At 51.0% G+C, this 12,416-nt stretch overlaps 1 protein-coding gene across 1 annotated transcript in view; it reads left to right on the top strand.

The window, feature by feature from the left end:
- RALY (RALY heterogeneous nuclear ribonucleoprotein) overlaps nt 1-12,416 on the top strand; it is a 113,973-nt gene that overhangs the window by 29,319 nt on the left and 72,238 nt on the right. Inside the window, 1 exon segment of the mRNA XM_079322029.1 lies at nt 8,861-8,942. The gene's annotated coding sequence lies outside the window, so the exon portion shown is untranslated.

The raw sequence follows: 12,416 nt of genomic DNA, 5'->3' as shown, positions 1-12,416 counted from the left end.
CAGAAGCTTCTCTTTGAAGTGGAGGATGTAAATCCCCTTCTCCAAATTATTATAATTTTGAAATTAAGGGGCTCTCAGGCAAAGATAGGGGAATTAGGAATAACAGTTCTTTACTAGGAAAATTAAAATAGAAATACAGAATTACAAAGAACAATCCCAAAACACTGCCAGAGTCAGAATCCAAGCTGACACCTGTCAGTCAGTCAGGGTGGTGGCAGCAGTCCCATTCAATGGTGGCTGCATCCTCCTGCAGTGGCAGATGTGGTTCAGCTGGAGCAGTGCTCCTGGAGAAGGTGCAGTTTTCCTCTGAAGCTCCAGGGATGATGTGGAAAGGTCTGGCTTTCCTCTGCAATCCAGTGGAAAGAAGGTACCTTGGTGTCCAAAATCTCAGTTTTTCTCTGGGTAGGAAAGGCTTGGCTCCTGCCCTGGCTGGAGCATCTCCCAGTGGGATGATGGAATTTTATCAGTCACACACTGGGACTGAATGGGGCAGCAGCAGATGATATCTCCTGGAGGGAGGATGGGCTGTGGAAAGATAAAGACGATTGTCTCAGCTGGTTTAAAGATGGCCCATTAGCAGATAATATGTGCCAGGAGATCAGGGGCACTGCCCCACCAGGTTTCAGCAGATGGGATAGAATACACATTGCTGGTTACATCCTGTACTGCAACCCAAGACAAGCCAGACCTGACTCCCTGGGGTGATGCTGGGAGCCTTCACCAGGGCTGTGCTTCTCATCCTTTCTTTGCCTTGTCCCTCTGCTCCTGCACATCACCCAGCTAAAAATAATGGCAGCAAGGTGTGAGGCTGCCCTGGGGCAGGGGACAGGGACAGGGACAGTCCTGTGTGTGCAGGAAACCAGACTCCCCCAGCTGCAGCAGCCTGTCTGTCACAGAGGCAGCAAGTGCTGCGGGCTGGGCTCACTCTGGGTGCTCACTGGCTACAGAAATAAACTGCCTCTGTTAATGCCTCTTGCTAGCCTTGACTTTTTGGTTTGTCTCTGTATTTTTAGCCTCAGGACACTGTGTCCCCAGGGCTGGAGAGGACTTGTGCTGTCTCATACCTTTGCCAGCTCTGGCCCTTCCCTGCTCCCAATTTAGCAGAGGGGAGGGGGCAGTGCTGCTGCTTCCCACTGGCTCTGGTGCAGCCAGGGACCTGGCATGGAATATCCCTTTGTCCAGGAGTTTATTTATGGTTCTGATGGATCAGGTGTTGTTTAGTGTGGAGAAAAGGAGGCTCAGGGGGAGCCTCTGGCTTTCTTCAACTCCCTGACAGCAGGGTGCAGGTGGGTTGGTCTCTGCTCCCAGGTGAAAAGGAGGAGAGGAGACAGGCTCAGGTTGTGCAAGGGGAGGTTGAGCTTGGAGATTGGGGAAAATACCTCCCCAGAGTGGTCCAGCCCTGGAACACACTGCCAAGGGCAGTGGTGGAGTCACCATCCCTGGAAGTGTTCACAAAACATGTGGGTATGGGTCTTAGGGTTTCTGGTGGGTTTGGCATTGTTGGGCTCAGTTATCTTAGAGATCCTTTGCAGATTCAGTGATTCTGTGATTCCAAGTGAAGGAAAAAAATCCACACTTGATTACATTCAGCATGTTGCACTATTTCCTTGCATTTCACTGAGAGGGGGACAAGTCTGGGAGTTTATTCTCTCTTTATTTAGAAATGCAGAATGATTTATCAGAATGCAGAATTAAATGTCACTTTGTATAAAGGCTCAAATGTTCTTCTGTGTGCCAAGTGCTGGGACAAGCACATGATTCATGATGTGGTACTTCAATTATGTCAAATCCACCTTTGCATCCTTCTGTACTTGTGCAGCAGAACCCACCTGGGATTATCCTATCCTGGATTTGGAGCCTCCTGAGCATCCTCCCCCTGGTCCTTGTCACTTGAAAGGGTTGGCTTGAGGGCTGAGCTCCTCTCTGTTGGAGTCAGTGAGTCAGGGGTCTCTCTGAATTCTTCAGAGAGAAATCAGAGTGCAGGGATTGAATAAGTTTTAGAGTGAGTTCTAATGCTTGTAGTAAGTGAAAGGTTTCAAATGCCACAGTAGCAGTGGGTGTTCTAGTGAACACACTGATATCTGGTAGAGGCTCCAGGCCCACAGCTGTAGACAGTGCTTAGACATAATAGAGTTATAGTAACAATATTGCTTACATTTATTAGATAGAATAAGATAAATTGTATGCATAGTGTTATACATAACCTGGTGTGCTAAGAAACTAGAATTCTAATAGGTTAAGGAGTGGTGGTCTGAGTTAGTGTCTTGTTGGAAAAATCCTATATAAGAGTTTGTATTGGGGAGAGTTGGTGCTTTTAGCCACTTGCCTTTTGCCTTTCTTGCCTTTCTGCTTTGTTGCCATTGCCTGTCTGTGTACTGTTGAGACTGCTGTGCTTGGTAATAAATAACCTTTTTAACTATTAGCTGCTTTGCTTATTTGAGATAACCCAACAAAGTAGGAGCCAAGAGCTGCAGAGCAGGTGGTTGGAGCACTGGAGGTGCAGAGAGCCTCCTCAGCTGTGCATGGGCTGTGCTGGGCTCCAGGCTGGCTCTGGGCTCTGGCTGTGCTGCAGCACAGAGTGCAGCTGGGCAGGGGCACAGGTGTGCTCAGCACTGTGCTCCAGCCCTGCTCCCTGCACTGTCAGCTGGGCTGGCACTGTCCCTGCTGCCAGCTGTGCCAGCTGTGCTGCCAGCTGTGCCAGAGCTCTGCTCTTGGTGCCCTGCTGGCTGTGTCCCTGGGGATGGCATCCCCTGTCCCCAGGGAGAGCCATGCCAGGGCACAGCTGCTGGGAGCTCTCAGCATTCCCTGCTCCTGGCAGGCTGTGGAGCCCCAGTTTTGGCTCTCCAAGAGGTCCCAAGGTGTGCTGGACCAGGGAGTCCCAGCAGGGCTGTCCCTGCACTGCAGTCCCACCTTGCAGGGGGCATGGTGGGGAGTGACACCTCAGGTTGGCAGAGGGGAATTATTTGGTCAGAGAGATAAAAAGCCAGACAGAGCAGAGGCTGGTGCAGGTTTCACTCACCCTGAGCAGGCCCAGCTGCTCCTCAGGGCTCTGGGGAGATGGGTCACTGCTGGGTGCTTCTGTTCTGGGAAATTTTGACAGCTTGAGCCTGCCCTTCTTGTCCTCTGCCAAGAGAGGGTGGTGTGGGAGTAGCAGAGTCATAAACCCAGGATGGCTTGGGTTGGAGGGGCCTTAAAGCCCATCCAGTGCCACCCCTGCCATGGCAGGGACACCTTCACTGTCCCAGGCTGCTCCAGCCCCAGTGTCCAGCCTGGCCTTGGGCACTGCCAGGGATCCAGGGGCACCCTGTGCTCAGGATTGTGCTTTTATCCCACTGCACACCAGGCTGGGAGAAAACAATATGTGCTGCACACATCTTCATTAAAGCAGAACTATGCACATATTTTTGGGGGCAGCCACACAGTTCCTTAAAGAGGCTGCTGCTGGACTTTCCTGGGCATTATTCCCTGCCCTCCCTGTGCAACTGGTGCTCCCAACCTCATAATTCCCTGTCCGAGTGCTGAGCTGAACAGCTGAGAGATTTTGCATTTTTTAATGGCTCTCTGCTGTGTCTGAATTAATGGAAAAATGAACTGAAACCAAGATGAAGGTATTGAAGGGAGAGGATGACAAATTGGCTTTGGAGCATGGCAGCAACGAGCACTGTCAGGGGTTCATGCACTGACCTTTATCTAAACAGAACTGTGTGTAACAGATAAGAATATTTAACAATAATTAATGTCACATCAGTGCCGAGAACAAAATGACTACATCAAATGGGCAAGAAATCCACTGCAAATTACTCAAAAGAGAAATGTCAGCTCCTCCATATCTGCAACCTGCCTCGTGCTGATGGGGCTGGAATGAGCTGGGAGGGCAGGCGAGGAGAGGAGCTATTAAAAATGATTTAGGGACTGGGTGAGATGTGCAGGAATGGAAACAGCAGCAGCTCTGCTGGACCAGAGTCGTGTACAATCAAACACCAAACTGAGCTGGTAATTGGGTGTGGGAGCAATGTGTACAAACCAATTATCCCCAGTGCTGGAGCTCTGACAGGCTGCTCAGGGCTTCTCTTTCCTTTCCTGCCTGTCTCTGGCTGTCCTGGTGTGCTGGGGTTCAGCAGGCACTGCCCTGCTCACTGAGCCCCCCTTCATGTTTTATGGACAGGAACAGCCATCTGGATGGGGACGTTGAGATATTTCTCATTCCCTTTCTGAGCTGAGCTTATCCCAGGAGCTCTGGGGAGTCTGGAGGCTGGCACAGGCAGGGAAAGCAGCTCCAGGGACAGGGAGGGCACTCTGCCACCCCTGACTTGATGTCAGGATGAAATCCATGCACCATTCTTCAGTGGTGGATTTCATCAGTGTCATGACACCACCAGCTGAGTGAATTCACCCCCTCTGCTGCAGAGCATCGCTGGCAATGGACATTGCTCAGAGTCAGGGAATGGTTTGGGTTGGAAGAGACCTCAAAGCTCTTCAGGGACACCTTCCACTAGCCCAGGTTGCTCCAGGCCCTGTCCAGCCTGGCCTGGGACATTTCCAAGGATGGGACAGCCACAGCTGCTCTGGGCAGCCTGTTCCACTCAATCTGCTCAGCCCAGACATGGTGAGAATATTGCGAATATTCAGCTAATGCACAAGTCTGGTAAAAAGCTTAACCACGTTACATTTTTATTCTGAACAGACCTTTGTGCCCATTCTAATGAATTATTTCCTCACCATAAATTAATTTCCCATGTCTGGGAAGTGTTATCAGGCTCAGTGGGTAGAGCACAGAGCTGGAGCCCAAGGTCACAAAAGGAGTCTGGGGAGGAGCCAGGAGCTGCTCCTGAATCCCTTGAAGTTTTGGCTGGTACAGTAAAGGCCAGTGCTGTCACCCAGCCACAGTCCTGCTGCCCACTAATTAGTTTTGTTGTCAGCATTTTGCCAGTGGAAGCAAAGCACCAGCCAGGTGCCTCTGGATTAGCCAGGGTGTGAAAAATGGCTTTCCAGCTGGCCTGGTGACCTTCTGACAGCAGGAGAGAATTCTCAGGCAGAAAATGGAGATGTCAAGATACAAAATTAGGGAGGATGGGGAGCTGTGTCTGCCCCTTGAAGTGAAACAGGAGAACCTATCCCTGCTCCCATCCTGGCCTGGGATGTGGTTTAGGGTTTCCTGTGTGTTACAGAAGATGCTCCTGCTTGCCTCGTGCCAGGCACATCCTGCTCCTGCACAGCACAGTGTGGAGAGGTGGCAGCAGAGCCAGCTCTCCCTGGGCAGCATCCTGGCCCCAAAGCTGGCTCAGGACAAGGGTCTGATGTGCCCAGTGGCTGAAGAAACCCAGCCCAAGCTGGGATGAGCAGAGAAGGGATAATTGAAGGATCTAAGCAGCCTGCCCATGGCAGGAATTGGAACAAGATGATCTTCAAGGTCCTTTCCAAGCCAGAGCACACTGGGATTTGGGATTCTGTGAGTATGGACCCACTGGGGAGAAAATAGCGTATTTAAACCTCAGTTAAGGCTGAAGGCAAACTGAGTTACTGCTTACAATGAAGGGCTGTGAACTTGCATCAGAATACAGGAGCAGGCTTTGACAAAACAGGCAGTTAATTAAAGTGCATCAACTGAACAGGGTTCCTCCCTGTTTGTCTCCCATGAGAGGAGGTGCAGGAAAGGTACTTGTAACAAAAATAGATTTAAATAAATCCAGGGTGTTACAGATAACATCTGGAGGGGCACAAAGGGCAGAGATCTCTGCTCTGGTGTCTCTTTTCCAGGAGGAACACTCACACTCACACTGATCCACTCTGCCTTTGGTGTGAAGGCAAATAGTTTGGTTTCTCCAGGACTCCTGCCAGTCTCTCCCAGTGTCTCCCAATGCTCAGGGATCACACTCACCCCCTGATTTGATGCCCAGGAGAGGCTGGGGCATGATCAGATCCAAGCTCCCAGATCCCATGGAAAATGGAGAAGTTCTCAGTGTGGAGGGACATAGATTCTGGTTTGGGACTTCTTCAGAAGGGAAACCTCAGCTGTGGGAGCTGGTTTGGGCAGACTTGAGCCAACTGAGCTGCCTTGAACTCTGTGCAGCTCAAAAGATGAACTCCAGGTTTCCCTTTCCTTAGGACTCTTTTCTTAGGCTCTTTGCCTCTGCTCCCTGCAGCTCTGAAAGCCCCACTGTGGAAGTGATTTATCCCATTGCTCCTGCTGCTGGTGGGAGACCTGAGGGAAAGCAGGAACCCTCTCCCCCTGCTCAGCTCCCAAGGCAGACATCAGCACCTTGATGTCACTTGGGCAGGGCTGGAGCTGTGTCAGGGCAGCTTCAGGTTGGATATCAGGACAGCTCTGGTCACCTGAACCTTGGCAGTGCTGATGATTTCCCCTCTCCATCCTCAGAACCAGCACCAGCCCTGCCCCACAGTTCAGGGACCATTTCAGGGGCCATTCTCTTCCTGTGAAACCCCTTGGTTTCCCTGAGATGCCATTTCTTCTCATCCATTTCAAAAGTAAATTTTGCAAAGAAGTTTGAGGGGAGAGAGCCCAAAGGGAGCAGGAGTTCTGAAGCTGCACCAGCTGATTGTCTCAGACATGCTGCTGCTGTCAGCCCCTTTCATGCACATCCAGAGCTGGTGCCATCTCACACCTGCTCCACACTTGTTTTTAAATGACACATCATTAAGATAGGCACTGCAAAGATGGATCTTTATCCCCAATTAAATGGCATCTTGTGTCTTTTCATTTCCTGCCCCACTTGAGGAGCAAATCCCTGGAGAGCAAGCTCTCTAATGAAGTAGGAGGTGCCTGCTAAATTAAAGGTGATCTTGTTTGCTAGAAGAAAATCAGTGCTGCTTGCTGGTGTTCCCAGAGCACTGGCTTGTGTGTGGTACTTGGGAGTGTTCAGGTGGGTGGAAGTGCTGCTGTAGGATCCCAGGGCAGATGTGAGAGCATTCCTGGGAATCTCTGCTGCTCAGAGATGTCTGCATCCCATCCTAGCACTGGACTTCACCTGGACTCTCTCCTTCCCTGGAGTCCCCACTGATCCTGGTGTCAGTGGGACAGCCCTGTGTCCATCCTGCAGGGCCTTCTGGCAGGAAGGGCACTTTTTGGAAATCCCTAAAAAACCCTGTGTGTGTGCAGGTCCCTCTGCCCTCAGCAGCCAGCAGTGGGAATTGTGGCTTTTGGGAAGTGTGGAGGTGTTTTTGGGAAGTGAGGAGGTGTTTTTGGGAAATGAGGAGGTGTTTTTGGGAAATGAGGAGGGGTGCAGGTGTGGCTGGGGTGGCACTGGCTGTGCCCTGAGCCTGGTGGCACCAAGGTCACCTCATTGCAGCCCCACAGCTGTGCTGGCAGCTTTGCTTCTCCATCCAGATTCAGCCCAGTGTGTGCAGCCCCTGCCCAAGGAGGAGTCCTGGCTTTTTAGGGTCTGTGATATTTCTTAGTGTCCTGCCCTGTTTCATCCTTTCTCCCCCCCTTCTCCCTGGGTTTGTCATCCAGCCCTGTGATTTATTGCCCTTCAGTGAGTTTCCTTTGCTCCTGGAGAACTTGTGTTTAATTTTTATGCCTGTTATCATTCAGGGAGAGAAGGGAAAGGCTTGGGGAGCCTGGGGTGGGAATAAACCAGCACATTTTAGTGCAGTTACTTTGTTCAAGTGATGCTGTGTTTTGGCAGAGCTCTTGCTTCCACTCTTCTTCACTTTAGCATTGTGGGTTGAAGTGATTCTACAAAAATCATGGGATGGGGCACTCAGTGGATCAGCTCCAGCCTTACAAGGGCTGGACTCAGCTGCTTTTGCTGCCTGAATTCCACAGGACTTGCACAGTAAAGGGGAATTCAGTGTAAGAGCAGGGAATGGCCTTAAACTGAAGAAGAGTAGATTTAGATGAGAGGTTAGGAAGAAGCTTTTCTCTGAGAGTGGCCAGCCCCTGGCACAGGGTGCCCAGAGGAGCTGTGGCTGCCCCTGGATCCCAGGCCAGGCTGGATACTTGGAGCAGCCTGGGACAGTGGAAGGTGACTTTTTCCCCTTGGTTTTGCTTTTGATGAGGTTTTTCTTTGGCACCTCTTTTCTGCTTCCACTCCAGGTTATCAGTCAACTTCTTAGACCTTATCCAGGTCTAATGTCACATCCTTGGGGGCACAAAGTGCTGAGCATCCATGCTCTGCACCCTTCCCTGTGAGGAGCATCCCTGGCTGGACCAACCCCAGCACCAGGATCTTCTGCCAGTGGGTGACCCAGCCAAAAAATGCCTTTTAAAGCCCTGCATTTCCACTCCTGAACCGTGGCTATGTCCCCACCTGGCACATCTCTCATGCTGAGCAGGTCAGCCAGGTACCTCAGCCGTGGCAAGGAAAGGAAAGCACCTTAATTTAAAGTTCCAGGAGGATCTCAGGACACAGAGGAACTGACTTTAAGCAGAACATTTTAATTCCATCAAGGAATAGTTTCAAGTTGGCCTAACCCAAAGTAAAATCTTCAGTTTCAAAAGCACGTTCTCCAAATATTAAATAAACAGATGAACTAAACTATGAAAAAGTTTTACTGTGGGATATTTCACTTTGAAGAAACTCTGTTTTTCCCTGAGCCATCATGACCAAAAATTCCTGCCTGCTTCTGTCCTTGTCCTCTGTGAGTATTAACCTGATGGAGGAGTTTCTGTGGGATTTTTGGTGCCTGGGCCAGCCAGAACCACCCCCCAGTGCCCAGCCCTGGGAACACAAGCACCTCTGTCTGCTGCACTTCCAGCTCTAAGCAGCTCAGAGTCTTAGCTGAGAGTCCTGGCTCTGATCCTTGCAGGCAGCAGCAGCTTTGCTGCCCAGCCCTGCTCACCCTCCCAGCAGCTCCTGGATTATCTGCTCACCCTCCCTCCATGTCCTGCCTCCTGCAGGGTGAAGAGGCACCGAGAGGAGCTGAGGCTGCTCCCGCCCGGGGACGGGAGAGTGACACAGCCCAAGGGCCCCGCAGCCCCGGTGAGTGCCTGGGGCTGTGTGTCTGTCTGGCTGTGTGTCTGTGTGTGTGTGTCTGTCTGTGGCTGTGTCTGTGTGTCTGTGTCTGCGTGTCTGTGTTCTGTCTGTGTGTCTGTCTGTGTTCTGTATGTCTGTCTGTGTATCTGTGTTGTGTCTGTGTGTCTGTGTGTTTGTTCTGTCTGTCTGTGCGCCTGTATTCTGTCTGTTTTCTGTCTCTGTGTTCTGTGTCTGTCTGTCTGTGTTCTGTCTGTATATCTGTGTCTGTGTTTGTGTGTGTTCTGTCTGTGTGTCTGTGTGTCTGTGCTCTGTCTGTGTGTCTGTGCTCTGTCTGTGTCTGTCTGTGTCTGTGTCTGTGTGTCTGTGTTCTGTCTGTATGTGTCTGTGTATCTCTGTTCTGTCTGTCTGTGTGTCTGTGTGTCTATCTGCGTATCTCTGTTCTGTCTGTCTGTCTGTGTCTGTCTGTCTGTCTGTGTTCATGGATGGCAGTGCTGGGAGGGATCCCTGGGTTGCCCAGCTGGGGCACAGCAGGGGGATTTGGGGCAGCCCTGACCTGGCAGCAGATGGGTTGTGCAGGTCCCTTGGCTCTGGGGTCAGCCTGAGGAGCCCCTTGGAGCTGCTGGGGAGGTGATTCTCCCTCCCCCTGGCCTAGTGTGTGTTCAGGGACTCAGAGGTTGATGGGTTTGCTGACAATCTGCCCCTGTCCCCAGTGCTGCTGGTGATGGAGTTGGGGTCACTTAATCACCCCTGGAGGTGATTGAGGAAACTCTGGTCTTGTTGACAAGGTGGTGTTGGGTCAGAGGTTGAACTCAGTGATCTCAAAGGTCTTTTCCCAGCCTAGTCCTGTGGTTCTTTGACTCTGTGCGTTGTTCTGAACACAGCTTTGGGCATGTCTGTGTTTTATGTTCATTGCTTGTGGTGCTGCTCAGAGTTCTGTTTGCAGTTTGTCGTGGTGGAGGTGACAGTGAGTGTGCCTTGTGAGTAACCTGGAGGTGAGGTGAGCTGCTGGCTCTGCTGTGCACATCCCAGAGCCACTGGGGCAGTGGGAATGCTGTGCCTGGGCAGCCAAGGGCACAGCTGGTGTGTGGGGCTAGGGGTCCAGCTTTGGTCACCTCTGCTGCTGTCTCTGACAGGGGGACACAGCAGCCTCTGGCACCTGGGCTGGGAGGAAACATTCCTGTGGAATTTCCCTGTTGGGGCTGTGCTTGTCAGTGCTTAGGTCAGGACAGAGTTCCCCCTCCCCAAAGTGTCCTCAGGCCACAGTTCAGGGAGTTTAGCATCCCCCAGACCTATCTTAGCCAGTGGGGCTGAGCTGAAAGCACCTGTGTGGAGCAGAGGTTTTCTGGAGGGATGGGAAGGGATTTAGGGATCAGCTGCAGTGGCAGCATCACCTGAGGGCTGGGAAATGCTGGCCTGGGAATGGCTGTGGCTGGTGGGAATTGCTGTGCTTCCTGAGCCAAGGGGTCAGGGAGGGCTGGAGCTGGGAGTGTCCTTGTGGTAGGAATGGATCAGCAAAACTTCAGGGGACTAAAAACTGGAGTTTGCTTCAGCACAGGTAAAGATTTCAGCGGGTCCTTGTTCTGTGCTCAGCTCATGGCAGGAGGATGCAGCAGTGTAGTTTTTAGCTGTGGATTTTTTCTTCTGATTCCTGGGCAGATGGATGAAAGCAGAAAGGGACCTTAAAAGCCATCTGCCACGGGCAGGGACACCTTCACTATCCCAGGGTGCTCCAAGCCCATCCAGCCTGGCCTGGGACATTCCCAGGGATCCAGGGGTTCTCAGTTTCCAGCAGGGTTTGCAGAATTTGTGTTCTAATTGGTGTCACAGTTGGAATTTTCCTTTGAGTATTACATAGAAGAGAGAAGAAATAAACATGATCAGATTTTTAAAACTTCTTACCACAGAGGTGGGAGCTCTGCTGCTGTGTGATGGACCCCCAGAGATGCCACATACAGTAAATAAGGATCTCATTTGGAAATCTAACCCAGGAAACTCCAAATAACAGCAGGAAAAAGATTCACCTGAACTTCTTCAAATCCAAATGAGGCAGTTGAGGGGGAAAGGGAACTTGGGGTTGATCAGATTTGTCTATAACCAATTTCTGTTCCAGCTGCCCATGGTGGTACTGAGGATATTTTGACACAAAATGGGATAGGTTGAACAAATTACCTGACTGAAAATCCTTCTCTGCATGGCTACTGTACCCTAATTCCATAGACCAGGATTTAACTCAGCAAATGAAACTGTGGGATTCAGCAGCATTGAAGAAAAACATGGATTTTTACTGCTGAAGACATTTTTACAAAGAACACTGCCAGAAATTTTTCCAAGTTCTGTTTTGGCTGTTGGCATATTCAGTAGAGTTTTGAAACATGGACCCTTCTTTTTGTACAAGGTATTTACTGTAAGTGGAGGGAATTGTCTTTTATGCAGGAAGTTCTTCCCTTTCTCAGGACTCCTGAGCCCCTGGCTGATTATTTGCTCTTTCATTTTTCACTTCTCCCTGTGCTTACTGGTGGCACACAGAATAAAGGCAGATGCCAGAAGGAGCTGCAGAGCTCCCTGTTCCTTGGGAGATATTTCAGTGGGGAAATATCTGTCATTCAGGCACTTAGAGAAGAACACAGAGAGTGACTGAAGAGCAAGCAAGGCTGATGAAAATGCCCATTATTCCAGGAATACAGGGAGAGTGTTGGAAATTGCTGTTATTGAGTCCATCCTCACAGGGCTGGGAGTGCCCCTAAGGAGAGGACACAGGAGCATCCTTAGGTGGCTCAGCAAAAACAGAAAGGCTGAAGTTTCCTGGTGTCTCAGAACAGCCCAGGGCTCTGAGCAGAGATAAATAAATCCAGGCTCTAATCACCTGCTCAGGTTAGCAGCTGGGGCAGTCCTGTCTGGCCAGGATTAGGGGGCACTGGGGCTCTTTAAGCTGCCATCTGTGGTGACCTTCTTAGCACCCCGTGGCCAAGGAAGGAAGGGATGAACAGCTTCTTAATTTAGAGAGCACCAGGTCAGGAGGAGGTTGCAGAGCCTGGAACATGGTGGGGGCAGGAGCTGGAAAGGGCTGCAGGGCCCAGGCAGAGGAGCTGGAGGATGAGACCCTCCCAGGGCTAAAAAAAGCCAAATTCTAGGGTTGAGCTCCCCTCTGTGCCTCTGTCAGGGAATTGGTGTGTTGGTCACTCAGGGTGGAACTCATTCCACAGGCTCCACAGGAGCTGAGAACCATCAGAAACCAGGCTGTGGAGGGCACAAGCAGAAATTCCCCCCAAAATGCACTCTGCCCAATCTATCTGCTGTAAAAAAAATTCAGAGACACACAAAAAAAATTCTAAGTTAAAACTGATGTTCTCAGTTGGCTCTCAGGAAGGATTGCCCATGTCCTGGCACGTGCAGTATCTGGGAGTGGGTGGCTGGAGCACATTCCAAGGGTCTGGAGAGATTTTGGCTGGAGCAGGCTCACTCCTGTCCCATGGCAGTGGG

This window comes from Erithacus rubecula, assembly GCF_903797595.1.
Source record: "Erithacus rubecula genome assembly, chromosome: 18".
Classification (NCBI taxonomy): Eukaryota; Metazoa; Chordata; class Aves; order Passeriformes; family Muscicapidae; genus Erithacus; species Erithacus rubecula.
This window is presented reverse-complemented; position numbering and strand designations above follow the sequence as displayed.